General features: G+C 41.9%; 1 protein-coding gene across 25 annotated transcripts in view; it reads left to right on the top strand.

Annotated features, from left to right (window-relative positions):
* The first annotated feature begins 10550 nt into the window (after nt 1–10550).
* The window catches only part of LOC108118341 (B-cell receptor CD22), a 65965-nt gene continuing 57654 nt past the window's right edge, over nt 10551–18861 (top strand). For 4 of the 25 annotated variants that reach the window (XM_041818247.1, XM_041818249.1, XM_041818248.1 and 1 more), the window contains exon 1: nt 10741–11253. The gene's annotated coding sequence lies outside the window, so the exon portion shown is untranslated. The other 21 variants (XR_005993726.1, XM_041818257.1, XM_041818258.1 and 18 more) reach the window with 12 other exon arrangements.

The raw sequence follows: 18861 nt of genomic DNA, 5'->3' as shown, positions 1-18861 counted from the left end.
ATTTTAATTTTGTATGTAAACCCCGTAATGACGGTTATGGGGGTGTAGGTATTTATATCAAAAAAAACATTAAATATAAAATTATTAACTGTGATACAGAAATAGAAACCATTGGAATCTCTACGGTCAATCTAAAGCACAATATTAATGTTTTCAGTGTTTATGCTCCACCTAGTACCAACGTAAATGACTTCGAAAAAGGTTGTAGAGATGCCCTTATGACGGCAACGGCTCTTGGGGGACTTTCTATAGTAGGTGGTGACCTAAATGCTAAGTCGTCTATTTGGGGAAACTCTACGCATGATAATAAAGGTCAAATTTTAGAACAGATCCTCATTTCTGCAGGCTTTTCCTGTCTAAATGATGGTTCTCCCACATACTCTCCAAATCCGTCATATTTTTCAGCACTTGATCTAACCTTTGTAAACAAAGACAACCTTTCTCTTAAATGGTCTTCCTCAAATTCCAAAATTTCCAACAGTAATCATTTCCCAATAATATTAGAATTGACAAATTTTGCTGCTTCTACGAATAGTCATAAGCTGCTGCAGTCTCAAATTTTGGACGATTTTTCCAAAATTAAAATTACTTCTTTAGAAAATCTCACTAATACAACAAACAACATTTTAAAAAGTAATACAATTAAAATTAATGACAATAACAAATTTATCCCAAAAAAATACTGGGATGAGACTTGTGAGAAACTTTTTAGATTAAGGAATGCCAGTAGACAAAAATATTATGAAACCAAGCTTTTATCAGACGCTAAAATTTTTTTTGAAAATAACAAAAAACTAAATAACTATTTTTACAAGGTAAGAAAGGAAAATATGAAGAAATTAGCAGATGAGTTATCAAACCCAAAGTCAGTGAAAGAAATGTGGCAAACTATCAAATCCTTAAAATCTTATAAGCAAATTAAACCCACTAGCAGCCAATATAATGATTCTGATCACATCGCTTTCCTACACCAGATCTCCTCAGCCCCAGACACCCCAGTATGTATTCAAATGGAGTTTCCCTCTTTGGACATTCAATCCTTAAATAAAACGTACTTTTCAGCATCCGATCTCACTAAATTTTTAAAAACACGTAACCAAAATTCTGCAAAAGGTTTAGACAACATTTCTTATAGCATGCTTCTCTCCTTACCCCCTGACGAAATCCAAAAATTGGTATCTATGGTTAATGAAATTTTTAACGATGGCACTATACCGGATTCTTGGCGTAGAATTAAAGTTGTACCAGTCCCAAAAAAGAACACTGATTCTTCTATAATTACAAATAACCGACCAATCTGTCTTTTAAGTGTTGTGCTTAAATGTCTAGAAGGTCTTATTAAAGTCACCATGGAGATGCACATAGATAGTTTTAGTTTAATCCCAAATCGGTCTTACGCTTTTAGGAAAAACCACTCCACAGCTCACTGCATCAACGATGTTATTAATAACATTGCTAATCTAAAAGCTAAAGGTTTTCATGTCACAGCAGCAGTACTAGATATAAGTAAAGCGTTTGATTCAGTCAACATCCCAATTTTAGCCAATATTCTTTTAGATAGGGGTTTCAACTCTTTAGTTATTAATTTCATAATCGGCTTCCTAAGTAAAAGAGTTTTAACTATTGGTAACTCCGAAATTACTGTTAGTAAGGGAGTCAGCCAGGGTAGCTGCCTTAGTCCAATACTTTTTAATTTGTACACCTCTGATTTGCATGCCATAAGTGATCATCAAAGCACTTTATTTCAATATGCGGACGATGTTTTTCTCATTACTTTTGACAAAGATTTTACGACTGCAAGAAATGTTCTTGAACATAAAGTAAATGTTTTTAGGGAAATGTGCAATTCTATTAATTTAACTTTTAATCCGCTCAAATCGTCTGTGATGCATTTTAATAATAGGAGGAAAATTTTAAATATTATGTGCAATAATTTAGCTATTAACGATGTAGATCAGGTTATTTATTTAGGTAGGACCATTTGTACAAATAATTCTTCTATAGAAAACGTCAAACATATCATAGCGAAAGCTAATAAATCCAATATGTTTTTAAATATGTTAAGTGGATGTCGTTTTGGCATTCATCCTAGCAAGGCCCTTAATTTTTTTAAGGCTTTTGTTAGGCCCAAATATGAATACGCCTGCTCTTCTTTCGCTAGCATTTCGAAAACGGTGACAAGCAATATTAAGGTCCATGCTAATTTCTTCCTCAGGAAATCCCTTGGACTTATAAAATCGACTCCTGTTAACATAATATACCATTTAGCAGGTGAACTTCCTCCGGAATATAGACTTAAATTTACTACGGCGAAGGAATTGGCCAAAATTTTCGCTCATGGTTTACCAGCAGCCTCTCTTTTGACAAATGACTTCGCAGCAAAGAACACTAGCTATATAAAGGTTTACTCGGAATTCAAAGATATTTACGATTCAATTGCTAGTCTAAACGTTTCTTCTTATAAATCTCGGAAAATCTCGATGGATGCGGATTTTTTTAAGGGAATTACCCCAAACAAGAAATTGTCAAATACGTCGTTAGTCAACTCGCTTTTAAAAGAAAAGCTCGACATTTTAAATAAAAAGGGTTTTGAGATTTTATATACTGACGGCTCAGTTCAAGAAAATTTTATGGGATGCGCTTTTGTACACTCAAATTCAAATACAATTAAAAGTTTTTACGCTAATACTAAACGTTCCTCGCTTACTGCCGAGCTTACAGCCCTGGAGAAAGCCATCGACTTTGCTAATTCTGAAAATTTTATGAAAGTAGCCATCCTGACTGACAGCCTGGGTGCGCTTCAAACACTGAAGAAAAGCTGTGTTTCCAACTGCATAGCTTTAGACATACTCAAAAAAATAGAAAATAGTCAAAGTATCCTATATCTCGAGTTACACCACATACCCAGCCATCTAAATATCGAAGGAAACGAATTGGCGGATTCAGCAGCAAAAAATGCCAGAAACGATGGCACATGTGTATCCCTGAGATACACTCTAAACGATGTCATCACACATTTATATAATCGTATCATGTTGGATTGGGAAAGAGATTATAACACTTTCTGCATAGAAAGAAACAGAGGATATTGCCTGTTATTTCCCTATGTTAATGAAAAACCTTGGTTCAAAGATAAAAACTGCTATTTAAACCGTCTTAAAGTTAAGCAACTAAACAGAATTTTAAGCGGACATGCTTTCGACAAATACACGTTACACAAATTAAAAGTCTTTGACAATTCTATTTGCGACTGCAATTCCAATTCAATTGAAGATATTTCTCACATTTTATTTAAATGCTCAAAATATGGACCTATCCGTAGAAATTTCCCGCTTCTACTTAAATATGACGATATATATCGGTTCTTTGCGCACGAACCAACAACAAATTACACCTATATAACTCAATTCATACGTTCAGCCAAAATAGATTTATAATTAAAATTTCATCACACTATTACACATAATTACATCACACTTTTTCAATACATCATCCCATCATAATACACATTAATACACATTTTCACATTCTCACATATGCAAAGAATTTCACACTTATATCGATAACACTTTCATCGGATTTCATCGCACATCTTCATAAACACACAACACGACATCTCACACTCATATTCGTTTTGATCAATTTCTAACCAGTGTCTTGAAATTTCATTTCACACATAGGCGGTGGCGTTTACCCGTTTCATACTATACGGGACGGCCAAATAAATCTTCCCCAATGTTTTTGGTTGGTTAGGAAGTAACTTAATACTCAAAAAAAAAAAGTATATATAATATATTCTTGTTCAGGATCAATAGCGATGTCGATTGAGCCATGATCGTCTTTCCGAAATAAACGTATTTCCAAATAATGAAAATTTAATAATTTAACACCAAGCTCGAAAGGCGATTTTCGCTTATTGTAAAAAAGCTGATATCTCGGTGCCCCTAATGCTTTCCTTTGACCTTGTATAACATAATTTTATCAATATCTATCGATGTATCAAAAATGTTTAAGCCGGAACTATATTTCGCTATTTATGAAGAAATGTAGGTTATAAGGCCTCACATGGACAGTGACTTCACAATCAGTTAGCTTAACATGGGTATGTTATAGTCGTCCGACTCTCGACTATATCGTTCCTTCTCTGAGAGAGTCAAAGTTGTATGGTTAGAATATTTTCAAAAATAAATCCCTCAATAAACCAAAAAAAAAATAAAAAAAATGCGATTCTTTCATTTTTAACCAATATTGCGCTCTTCATAAAACATACATATTTGCGAAATCTGTAGCTCTGTATATACTTCACTGACCATTTACGGTATTGTAACTATATTTTCTTAATGAAACAGGAAGTTATATCCCGATTTAAAAAGTTTTTTCCAAATCCGCGGTTACCTTCCGTCTGGGTTTTTTAGGACTTTCCCTTACCTGTTCCATCATTTGTATATTTTCAATGCATATAATGAATACCGTTTTATTCAGAAAGTAACCGTAATACGGGTTTATTCAGAAAGTAACGGGCTTAAAGACAATTCAGCAGTTAGACAACCCAATACGCACAAGGTGACAAAATTGTTTCGTAAAATTTTTGACCGTTGGCTTAGCTCATCCCAAACAAATTTATTTGTTTAAAAATAATTCTTTCAATAGTTTTCAAAACATTTTCAAGCCGTGAAACGAAAGGCACCATCTAGTTTAGTTTAGGAGATCTAGTTTTTAACCTCCTCACCTTTCCTGCTTTCAGTCCTTTGCTACCTTTAGCGGATGGAGTTGCATTTTTAGAAGGCAGAGTCGACAGCTCTTCAGTAGTCGTACTGAGTGCATCGCCTAGCAAGGTTTTATATGCTAGTCCCTGAAAACTTATTTGAGGAACTTCTACATAACGGCGTCGGCGAATCAGCTTCCTTCGCTTCTCAGATATATATTTTAAAATATTAATCTTAGCGTCTTCGGATTCTTGTAATTTTCCACTTTTAGTTACTGAAGTCCATTCAAGAAATCCATCTTGTGTGGATACGACTGTGATGAAAATAAGTATGAAAAGTATTGTAATTTTCATTTTTTTAACGCTTGATGTTGATGGACTTCTAACTCTTGTGTTTACAGGGGTCTACTTATATACATAAATGAATCGGTAGTAATTAAATTTTTTGTCTGTTTCTTATATAGATTTGTGTGTCTAAGTTGGAAAAACAGTTGGCACGTGTGGTTTTTACAGTTGTGGCTATCATAGACTAACTCTGGATAGGGGATTTTGATGTATGTATATATAAGATACGATTTCAGTACTTTCAATCATTTAAGTTTTGTTTAACGGACATTGAGCTTAAAGCATTATGCGCCCGATACTTGTTTTGGCCTACGTATTCTTAATGTATTTGGTTTTAGTAAGGAGCAGACCCCAGGAAACTCGCACAGTGCCTTTACCTAATGGCAAATTATCTTTAAAGTCAAAGTCAAATTTACACGCTGTTTTACAGAGGAATACCACAACAACAGCTTTTCCCTCAGAGTTGTTTTTTAAGAACATTACTACAACCCGAGCAGCAGCTTCTGTCAAACCAACGCAATTAAGAACAAACACAAAGGGTAAGACGACTTCAAAAAAAATCGTCTCCTTTCATCAAAAAAACAACAATAAAAAACGTCCTACTCATTCTGAAGCTAGTCGTAAAATGACTACTACCCAAACAAATTCTAAGGGCAAGGGTATCGATAGGAGCATTGCTCCCATTGATCATGTAACCGCTAGCAACACCAAAATTAATGGAGCTTCCTTGTTAGGCGCAAAGAGTATGTCCATGACATTTATCGAAGGAAACTCAACGGCCATCAACTTGGCCGCTGACTTACCTAGTGGTTATCCCTAAGTACATTATAAAGCTTTTACTAAAGAATTTAAACACACTATTTAATATGTATTCAAAGCATTTGTATCTATACAATAAATATGAATCAAATTACACATGCTGTACCTATTTCTTGTAGAGAAAACTTGAATTCTGTTTCGTTGAAAAATCTATAAGAGCCCTAATGTTTGGCTCTATAAACAGGAGGCTAACTTAATATTAATGACGGCCGAGGTCTTTTTTACTCTCGCTCGAAAAATCTTGTATATTGATGAAACTAAAAACAAAATCGATAATTTATTAACTCCAGAAAAGGGTTGAAAAGTAAATAACACACATTAATCACCACAGCTATTAAAATTAGACACGGAGTTGTGTTCTAGTACTATTTAGAGACAACTTCAGATACCGATAAATTTTTAAAAATATATTACGGTGATCAATCTCGATTGATTGAGGATACATGCTGCGATGGGCGTTTTTATGATATGCGGCATTCTAGCTTGTGGACTTCGCTGACTGTCTATGTGCACGGCTCCGCTTTCTAAGTGTCTCTAGGGCTGTCATGAGGACAGTTCAGAAAAAAGCGTTTCCTTGCTTATTAGTGATACCCTGTATTAGTAGATTGTTGATTTATTACCTTCTTAATATTTAATTAAATAACAAGTATTTAATAGCACTGTCGATTTAGCCATTAACTTCTTTCCGTCGTACTGACCGTCTGTACGTAAGTTAGCCCGTCTATTCATATGAACGCTAAGATCTCCGAAACAGTAAGATATAAAAGATGATTTGACTAATTATAATTGCAATAAAATTGGGATTAGGTATGCACATTCTAGAAATGCCAGCAGGAGCTTTGCTGGCATCTGGTTCCTGAAGAATGAATTTTTTTTTCACGAGTATGGCCTATAGTTATATTTATAGTCAAACGAAAACTTAACTAACCTCGAAAAACTAATAGAGCTGAAATTGTTGAAGCTTACGAGTTAGAATGTTTGGATAACGTATCCCTCTCTAGAAGAAGCAACAAACATTGGCTTTCCTAATATTAAGGTTTAAGTTTTCGATTTCGTGGCACGTTTGTCTTATTTGTTTTGTCAATACCTATTTATTAACCGAAACTTCTTATCGTTTCACGAAAAACGAAAATCGCTGATATCTCAGAAACTATTAGAGCATGTAGTTTCTTGTGATCCCTCCAAAGCGTCTGGCCACTCCCACTCTTACGCCCACGAAGTACCGCAGCTCTAGGTGATTTTTCATCCATTCACAAATGTAATAAATTACTTATCGATATACCAAATATTTTTCAAGTCAGAACATTATTTCGCAATTTTTAGGAAATGTATGTTGTAAGAAATCACATGGGCAGTGACTTCACCATCAGATATTTAAAATTCATCCCTCGCCCCCTTTTTTGATTTATTCAGTTTTAAAAGTCTTATTAACTGAATAAATATATGTTCATATTTAAAAAAAAGTTTCAGCTTTTTATCAGCTTTAACAGTTTTGTTAAACAAAAAATTTTAAAGAAAAGTGATGTTGCTAAAACAAAAAACGGCCTTTAAGCCGAAGAACTTCTCAAACTTCAATTAGTGGGAAAATACCTCGACGATGTAGAATAACACCGTACGTTTAACGTCTCGAAAAGCGTTATCTATTCTAACGGGTTCCTTTACCTTACAAAGCTTGAAATCAAGCCCGAATTTACGTTACAAAATGAATGTGAAGTCAAATAAATAAAAAAAAGGATCTACAACACCAGAGACTGCCAATCCGTTAAAGTATGGCCGTATATCCCTTCACCATTCCTCTGCAACAATTGCATAAGCTACTTACACGATATCAGACTCTGCTCTAGGGAACATTTTACATCGACTGTGTAAAGCCATATAAATCTAGCCTAGTTGAACTCTGCTCAATCGATAAATGCTGCGCTAACTGCACGGAAGCCACCAAGAAAACCAAGCACTCTTTAATATTTAAATTAAACAAAAAGAAATTTATTAAAACCCTAGAAAAAGTCGATCCGACACCCATACGATGTATTCTTGTACTCTAGTATAGATAAGAATATTTGATAATCTAGCACCAATTATGAAAGAATACCAACGAAAACCGAAACCTACAAATAACTTACCTCCTTGCAACATGAGCCCTTATGAAACATCAACTACAGCATGGAAATACTCCCAAGCCCGCCGGACGCAGAGAAAACATCAGTAAGTATATTATTCAAAAAAAAATGAAAACCCAAATGAAAGCCAAATAACGTAAACAACCTAAAACTTTAAGCGATGTAATTTCAAATAAAACAAGAGGAAACGCTATAGTCTAGTGCCGCGACTATAAGATACCCGTTACTGTTTTACACAATAATTGTTCCTTCGCTATTCATCCTGATCAATAATATATATACTTTATAATTTATATAAACTATCTGTTACATACTTTTTAACGAATTTAATATACTAGTAAGGGGTATAAACAGCTCATTCAAGCCAAATAAGCAAACTCCGGTCCCACAACGGGATGAAAGTAAGTTCCTTCGCCGTAGATCGCGACACACAAAACTTTCACATTAACAATACCTTAAGAAATGTCCACCACCTTCAAAAAACATTTTAGCCGAAAACCTTAGATTGGCTCTCGCAGAAGATTTAAATTTTGTAAACCTCTTATATTAATAAAAAAAATATTAGGAGAATTAAAATTGGAGAGATTCTGAGAAATCCAATGGCTTATTCGTCCTTTTGATTTTATTATGAGGTTTTTTGAAGCTCATTAGTATACCAAGAGTATAAGGGAAGTATGTGGGAACACATTCGTCATTATCAGACAAGTGTGAAGGCAAGCAGCCAGTTTTCTTCAAGATAAATGTGCCAATTGAAATTGCACAAATTAAATTGAATAAAACAAAAATGTCTAACTTTTGCCGGCTGCATTTATACTTACATTTTTAAGGTTTTGCAATACTTATTTTATGTATTGTTGTTTTATAATGCACATTTTGGAATTCTTTAAGTAACATGTAATATATATTTATATAAAGGTAAACCCATTAAGAGTTGCGTTGTTTTATTTTGAGATTCTTAAATACTGCATATTTGTTGTGTTTTCACATATATCAGGCAATTGACTAGCTCACGCTAACATTATTTGCACCTTTTGTTAATTCCCATTGTATTTTTCTCAGTAATTGTTAAAATTGACTCAATAGCCAAATGACGCAACTATCAGATAACTGACAAATTTTAAAATAATAATTTGATTTTATAAAATCAATTAAAAAACAAAACGAATCATAATGTTATGGACGACAAAGATTTTCGCGGCAAGTGGTCGTGGCCCGATGATGAAACCATCTTTAACTCTTTGGGATTATTTAAAATAAAATTTTTTTTCCCAAATTATTAGTTCTTATGGTTTCCGAGTTTTTTTTTCAAGTAAAGAGTGATTTTGACCTTATACTAAAAAGCATACCTTATGTTGGCATTTTTAAAGTCTGCACAACTGCTCGACTACGCAGTTCTTTAATATACCCTTTTACTGTTCGAGAACCACTCTTGGTTGATAGGACGATTCAAAGGCGTGTGGATGGCTGACAACTGTAGGGCGAGGGTCAACATATTTGTGGTTAACATCTGTTGCCGTGAGCACCTGTCCCAAGCAGGTTCCACCCCATATCTTGCTAGTTATCAAGCTAAAACGGTGTTGTTCCTTTTCTTACATCTCTCTTTTCTAGTTTCGATAATGTCAGACAACTTACGCTCTTTCAGGAGACTTAATATCCAGGTTATATGTATTGGTGGATTTACAAAAATAAAAAACAAAATATATTCTCTAACAACTTGGTTAACAGTAGTAATTTGAAATTGTGTTAATGAATATATATAAATTCTTAATTTTGTAACCATGGTCAAAACTAGAATTTTATGATTAGGGGAAAATAATGGGTGATTGTCTAACGCGAATAAAAAACATTCAATATGTAATCATAAATAAAGGTAATTTTAATAATTTTATTTCAAGACTGACATGTACAAAGACCAAATCTACAAATTTTAATTAAACGTGTGTATCTGGAATACATTTTGTTTTGCTTAAAAATTGAGTAAACAAATATATATACACGTCAATTGAGAAATATGGTTCATATGCATATGTATTTTAAAATGAATTGAACATAGTACCATATATATATATATAGTTTTTCGTCTTGTTTCCAATATTGAGATTTTCGGAGGTTCGATACAATAAAGTTTCAATTGCTATATGATTTCCCGCCCGAATTTTATAAAATTATCATTTTTAAAAAAGTACAAAAACGCTATACCTCTTTGCAACAAAGAATTGACCTGTAAAAATTTATGTCCAATTTTTCCCCAAAATTAGTTTGTACAACTAAACAAAATTCTAAAGTAATAAAAATCCTATCATAAATGTTTATTATAAATAACCAGTGATGTTAAACAACGATGTGCTGAAGAGCCTATTTGTATTTCTGTAGTAATTATGGGAATTGTAGTCTTAAATTCCGAATTTCGAGTTTACAAAAACACCCACAGAAGAGTTTGCCAGAACCGGCTATCGCTGACGAATTTGTCCCAAACACTTGTCCGAAACACCAGCAGCTGCAAAGAACCGAACGGCAGGCCACTTTAGGGGTTGTTTCCCTGACTCACAGTCGTGTTTGTCTGCCATTTGGCTTGTCGTTGGCTGCCTCATAGCCTTCAAGTTTGATTCAGTTTCAGTTTGAACGTTGAACGCCGAGAACGTCTAGATACCGCTTATGCTATCGACCCGCTGAGCAACCCGGCCTGAAGCCATTGGAACGCGTGTGAACGGGACACCCCACAGAAGTATTCATAGCAGGTAGAAAACGCCAAAAAGAGAATACAAAAGCAACAAGGTGTAGGAAAATTAATGCTGAATATGAAATCGTTGTGTTGATTACAGTAAATTGCTTTAATTACTTCTTGTGGAATGGAAAATATAGTGAAAAGACATATAAGAAAATATTGCTCTAAGCTTGTACAAGCAAGCGCTAGGTTAACTTTCCATTAAAAAGTAAAATAAACCTGACAAAATCGATTCAAATTTTTAAATTAAAGTGCTTGATAAGCAGTGAAGGGTGCATGCAAGTCTACCCACGTAACACATGTAATACACCAGCAACAAGTATATCATCAGTCATTATTTGTGGTTTGTTTCAATAATATCAGCTGAATGGAATTATAGTGCACAATGTGAGCAAAATATTTCGTTGTTAAAAATCTTTTTTTAACTATGAGTGTACACATGCAGCAAAACATACATTCATATATAAATGTATGTGTATCGAAAATTTGTGACGATATATGTGGTGTATATATACATTTATAAATAAAAATATATTTACGTAAGTGAACAGACGTTGCTCTAAAATAAATTATATCACCGACCGAATTCACTTTTAGAAAAAGTTTGCGTGGTTTTTGTGCTTTCTATTTTACATTTTATTTCAATAATATATACAATAAATATGATAAATATACAAAGGAAAATGTACAAGAACAATAGCTCCAGTAATAAATTTTGCAATAACTCTTCGCTACTGCTCCGAGATCTGTTTATATATCTTCGTACACAATATCTTACCTACCAATAACTTATTGACCAACAGAAAAAAAAAGAAAAAAAAGGGACAGACAAACCAACAAACAAACATGCGGACAAACAGGCAGATAGACAGACCGACAGACAGAGAGACACTCAGGCAGACAGACAGACGGACAGGCAGAAAGATAGACAAACAGACCGACAGACAGACTACAGACAGACCGACAGACAGACCGACAGACAGACAGAAAGTCAGCCAGGCAAACACAACGGCAGGATAACAGACAGACATGCAGATAAACAGACAGATAGACAGAAAGACAGATAGACAGATAGACAGACTGACAGACTGACAGACTGACAGACTGACAGACTGACAGACTGACAGACTGACAGACTGACAGACTGACAGACTGACAGACTGACAGACTGACAGACTGACAGACTGACAGACTGACAGACTGACAGACTGACAGACTGACAGACTGACAGACTGACAGACAGACAGACTGACAGACTGACAGACTGACAGACTGACAGACTGACAGACTGACAGACTGACAGACTGACAGACTGACAGACTGACAGACTGACAGACTGACAGACTGACAGACTGACAGACTGACAGACTGACAGACTGACAGACTGACAGACTGACAGACTGACAGACTGACAGACTGACAGACTGACAGACTGACAGACTGACAGACTGACAGACTGACAGACTGACAGACTGAGACAGACTGACAGACTGACCGACTGACAGACTGACAGACTGACAGACTGACAGACTGACAGACTGACAGACTGACAGACTGACAGACTGACAGACTGACAGACTGACAGACTGACAGACTGACAGACTGACAGACTGACAGACTGACAGACTGACAGACTGGCAGACTGACAGACTGACAGACTGACAGACAGACGGACAGACTGACAGACTGACAGACAGACTGACAGACTGACAGACTGACAGACTGACAGACTGACAGACTGACAGACTGACAGACTGACAGACTGACAGACTGACAGACTGACAGACTGACAGACTGACAGACTGACAGACTGACAGACTGACAGACTGACAGACTGACAGACTGACAGACTGACAGACTGACAGACCGACTGACAGACTGACAGACTGACAGACTGACAGACTGACAGACTGACAGACTGACAGACTGACAGACTGACAGACTGACAGACTGACAGACTGACAGACTGACAGACTGACAGACTGACAGACTGACAGACTGACAGACTGACAGACTGACAGACTGACAGACTGACAGACTGACAGACTGACAGACTGACAGACTGACAGACTGACAGACTGACAGACTGACAGACTGACAGACTGACAGACTGACAGACTGACAGACTGACAGACTGACAGACTGACAGACTGACAGACTGACAGACTGACAGACTGACAGACTGACAGACAGACTGACAGACTGACAGACTGACAGACTGACAGACTGACAGACTGACAGACTGACAGACTGACAGACTGACAGACTGACAGACTGACAGACTGACAGACTGACAGACTGACAGACTGACAGACTGACAGACTGACAGACTGACAGACTGACGGGACAGGCTGACAGACTGACAGACTGACAGGACTGACAGACTGACAGAGCTGACAGACTGACAGACTGACAGACGACAGACTGACAGACTGGACAGACCGGACAGACTGACAGACTGACAGACTGACAGACTGACAGACTGACAGACTGACAGACTGACAGACTGACAGACTGACAGACTGACAGACTGACAGACTGACAGACTGACAGACTGACAGACTGACAGACTGACAGACTGACGGACTGACAGACTGACAGACCAGACAGACTGACAGACCGACAGAACTGACGAACTGACAGACTGACAGACTGACAGACTGACAGACCGACGGGACAGACTGACAGACTGACAGACCCGGGCTGACTGACAGACTGACAGACTGACAGACTGACAGACTGACAGACTGACAGACTGACAGACTGACAGACTGACAGACTGACAGACTGACAGACTGACAGACTGACAGACTGACAGACTGACCAGACTGACAGACTGACAGACTGACAGACTGACAGACTGACAGACTGACAGACTGACAGACTGGACAGACTGGACAGACTGACAGACTGACAGACTGACAGACTGACAGACTGACAGACTGACAGACTGACAGACGACAGACTGACAGACTGACAGACTGACAGACCGACTGACAGACTGACAGACTGACAGACTGACAGACTGACAGACTGACAGACTGACAGACTGACAGACTGACAGACTGACAGACTGACAGACTGACAGACTGACAGACTGACAGACTGACAGACTGACAGACTGACAGACTGACAGACTGACAGACTGACAGACTGACAGACTGACAGACTGACAGACTGACAGACTGACAGACTGACAGACTGACAGACTGACAGACTGACAGACTGACAGACTGACAGACTGACAGACTGACAGACTGACAGACTGACAGACAGACAGACTGACAGACTGACAGACTGACAGACTGACAGACTGACAGACTGACAGACTGACAGACTGACAGAGTGACAGACTGACAGACTGACAGACTGACAGACTGACAGACTGACAGACTGACAGACTGACAGACTGACAGACTGACAGACTGACAGACTGACAGACTGACAGACTGACAGACTGACAGACTGACAGACTGACAGACTGACAGACTGACAGACTGACAGACTGACAGCTGACTGACAGACTGACATGACTGACAGCCAGACGATGACTGACAGACTGACACTGACAGACTGACAGACGACAGACTGACAGACTGACAGACTGACAGACTGACGACAGACGGGCAGACAGACGACCGCGAGACTGACAGACTGACAGACTGACAGACTGACAGACTGACAGACTGACAGGCTGACAGACGCGACAGACGGACAGACGACAGACCGACGGAGCAGACGACAGACCGATTGCACCGGACAGACTGACAAAGACTGACAGACTGACAGACGACAGACTGACAGACTGACAGACTGACAGACCGGCCACAGACTGACAGACTGACAGACTGACAGACTGAGACCGGACAGACGACTGACAGACTGACAGACTGACAGACTGACAGACTGACAGACCGGACTGACCGGACAGACGGACAGACTGACAGACGGACAGACTGACAGACGACAGACCTGACAGACCGGACGACTGACAGACTGACGGACTGACAGACTGACAGACTGACAGACTGACAGACGACAGACTGACAGACGCGGAGCAACGACGGACTGACAGGCGACGGGCTGACGGGCTGACGAACTGACAGACTGACGGACTGACGGAGCTGACAGACTGACGAACTGACAGACTGACTGACGGGCGGCGAGCTGACGGGCGACAGACTGACAGACTGACAGACTGACAGACTGACAGACTGACGAGCTGACAGACTGACGAGCGACGAGACTGACAGACGACGAACTGACGAGACTGACAGACTGACGGGCTGACAGACTGACAGACTGACAGGCTGACAGACTGACAGGCTGACGAGGCGACTGACGGGCTGACAGGCTGACGAACTGACGAACTGACGGACTGACGGACAGACGACGGAGCGACGAACTGACAGACGGCTGGCGACAGACGGACAGACTGACGGACAGCTGACGGGCGACGGGCTGACAGACTGACGGGCGACGGACTGACAGGCTGACAGACTGACGGGCTGACGGACTGACAGACTGACAGACTGACAGACCTGACAGACTGACAGACTGACGGGCAGACTGACGACGACCCGGGCGACAACGACAGACTGACAGACTGACAGACTGACAGAGCGACAGACTGACAGACTGACAGACTGACGAAGGCTGACAGACTGACGACTGACGACTGACAGACGACAGGCTGACAGGGACAGACTGACAGACTGACAGACGGCAGACTGACAGACTGACGGGCTGACAGACTGACAGACTGACAGACTGACAGACTGACAGACCGACAGACTGACAGACTGACAGACCGACAGACAGACCGAACGACAGACTGACAGACGACGACAGACGGACAGACTGACAGACTGACAGACGTGACGAACTGACAGACTGACAGACTGACAGACTGACAGACTGACAGACTGACGGGCTGACAGACTGACAGACTGACAGACTGACAGACTGACGGACGCTGACAGACTGACAGACTGACAGACTGACAGACGGCAGACTGACGGAGCGACAGACTGACAGACTGACGGACTGACGGACTGACAGACTGACGGGCTGACAGGCTGACAGACTGACAGACTGACAGGACGACGGGCGACGGGCGACAGACTGACGGACGCGCGACAGACTGACGAACTGACGGGACGGGCGACGGACGACAGACTGACAGACTGACAGGCTGACAGGCTGACGACTGACAGACTGACAGACGACGACGACTGACAGACTGACGGGCGGCAGACTGACAGACTGACGGGGCTGACAGACTGACAGACTGACAGGCGACGGACTGACAGAACGAGCTGACGAACTGACAGACTGACAGACTGACAGACTGACAGACTGACAGACTGACAGACTGACAGACTGACAGACTGACAGACTGACAGACTGACAGACTGACAGACTGACAGACTGACAGACTGACAGGCGGACAGACTGACGAGCTGACAGACTGACAGAGACAGACAGGCAGACAGGCAGACCGACTGACGACTGACACACTGACAGACTGACGCCGACAGACTGACAGGCGACAGACGACGACGGAGCTGACAGACTGACGACTGACAGACTGACAGAGACCGACAGACTGACAGACTGACAGACTGACAGACTGACAGACTGACAGACTGACAGACTGACAGACTGACAGACTGACAGACTGACAGACTGACAGACTGACAGACTGACAGACTGACAGACTGACAGACTGACAGACTGACAGACTGACAGACTGACAGACTGACAGGCTGACAGGCCGACGACAGACTGACAGGCAGACAGACGACGGGCTGACGAGACAGACGGGCGGACAGACTGACAGACGACAGACGACAACGGACAGACTGACGGGCGGGACCCAGACGACAGACTGACAGACTGGCAGACAGACCGGACTGACAGACTGACAGACTGACAGAACGACGGAGCGACTGACAGACTACAGACTGACAGGCGGCAGACTGACGGGCCATGAGGACCAGACAGACTGACGACGACGACTGACAGACGGCGCCTGAGACTGACACTGACTGGCAGGCGACAGACTGACAGACCCCGACGGCAGACGGACTGACGGGCCGACAGATCGAGAGACTGACAGACTGACAGACTGACAGACTGACGGACTGACAGACTGAGCACAGACTGACAGAGCTGACAGACTGACAGACTGACAGACTGACAGACCGACAGACTGACAGACTGACAGACTGACGGACAGACTGACAGACTGACAGACTGACAGACTGACAGACTGAACTGACAGACTGACAGACTGACAGACTGACAGACTGACAGACTGACAGACCGACAGACAGACTGACGAACTGACAGACTGACAGACTGACGGACTGACAGGCCGGACAGACTGACAGACCGACAGACTGACAGACTGACGGACTCAGGGATGACAGACTGACAGACTGACTGACAGACTGACAGACGATCGACAGACTGACAGACGACAGACTGACAGACTGACGAACGACGACAGGCGGCAGACTGACGGGCTGACGGGCAGACGGACGCTGACGACGGACGCTGACGGACGGACAGGCGGACGCTGACGGGCTGACGGGCTGACGGGCGACAGACTGACGGACTGACAGACTGACGGGTGAACAGACTGACGAACTGACAGACTGACGGACTGACGAGCTGACGGGCCCCACGACAGACTGACAGGCTGACAGACCGACGAGACGACAGACTGACGGGCTGACAGACTGACGGCGGACGACTGAGGCCCGGCAGACTGACAGACTGACGGGCGACAGACTGACGGGCGGCAGAGCGACGGCGAGCTGACGGGCGCAGACTGACAGACTGACGGAGCGACGGACGACAGACGCTGACAGACGACAGGCTGACGAACCGAACAGACTGACAGACTGACAGACTGACAGACCGACAGACTGACAGACTGACAAACTGACGAACTGACGAAGGCTGACAGACTGACGAACCGGCGACGGACTGACGGACGCAGACAGGCTGACAGACTGACGACGGGCTGACAGGCCGACGGAGCTGACAGACCTGACAGGCTGACAGACGACACAGCGGGCGACAGACTGACAGACGCTGACAGACTGACAGACTGACAGACTGACAGGCTGACGGACAGACGCTGACAGGCGAGCAGACAGACGAGCGACGAACTGCGGACGGACAGACTGACGAACTGACGGCCGGACTGACAGACTGACAGACTGACAGACTGACAGACTGACAGACTGACAGACTGACAGACTGACAGACTGACAGACTGACAGACTGACAGACTGACAGACTGACAGACTGACAGACTGACAGACTGACAGACTGACAGACTGACAGACTGAGCGACTGACAGACTGACAGACTGACAGCGGGTGACTGACAGACTGACAGACTGACAGACTGACAGACTGACAGACTGACAGACTGACAGACTGACAGACTGACAGACTGACAGACTGACGGGACTGACAGGCGACAGACTGACAGACTGACAGACTGACAGACTGACAGACTGACAGACTGACAGACTGACAGACTGACAGACTGACAGACTGACAGACTGACAAACTGACAGACTGACAGACTGACAGACTGACAGACTTTGACGAGCGACGGACTGACGGACTGACAGACTGACAGACTGACGAACTGACAGATCGACAGACTGACAGACTGACAGACTGACGGAGACTGACAGACTGACAGACTGACAGACTGACGGGCGACAGACCGCTGACAGACTGACGGACCGACCAGACTGACAGGCGACAGACTGACAGACCGACAGACTGACAGCGAGCAGACGACGACTGACGGGACTGACAAACTTGACAGACTGACAGACTGACAGACTGACAGACTGACAGACTGACAGACTGACAGACTGACAGACTGACAGACTGACAGACTGACAGACTGACAGACTGACAGACTGACAGACTGACAGACTGACAGACTGACAGACTGACAGACTGACAGACTGGCAGACTGACAGACTGACAGACTGACAGACTGACAGACTGACAGACTGACAGACTGACAGACTGACAGACTGACAGACTGACAGACTGACAGACTGACAGACTGACAGACTGACAGACTGACAGACTGACAGACTGACAGAC

The sequence above is a fragment of the Drosophila eugracilis genome, unplaced genomic scaffold (genome assembly GCF_018153835.1).
Source record: "Drosophila eugracilis isolate 14026-0451.02 unplaced genomic scaffold, ASM1815383v1 contig_2154, whole genome shotgun sequence".
In the NCBI taxonomy this organism is placed as follows: domain Eukaryota; kingdom Metazoa; phylum Arthropoda; class Insecta; order Diptera; family Drosophilidae; genus Drosophila; species Drosophila eugracilis.
Note: the sequence above shows the minus strand (reverse complement) of the source record. Positions and strands in the feature narration are given on the sequence as shown.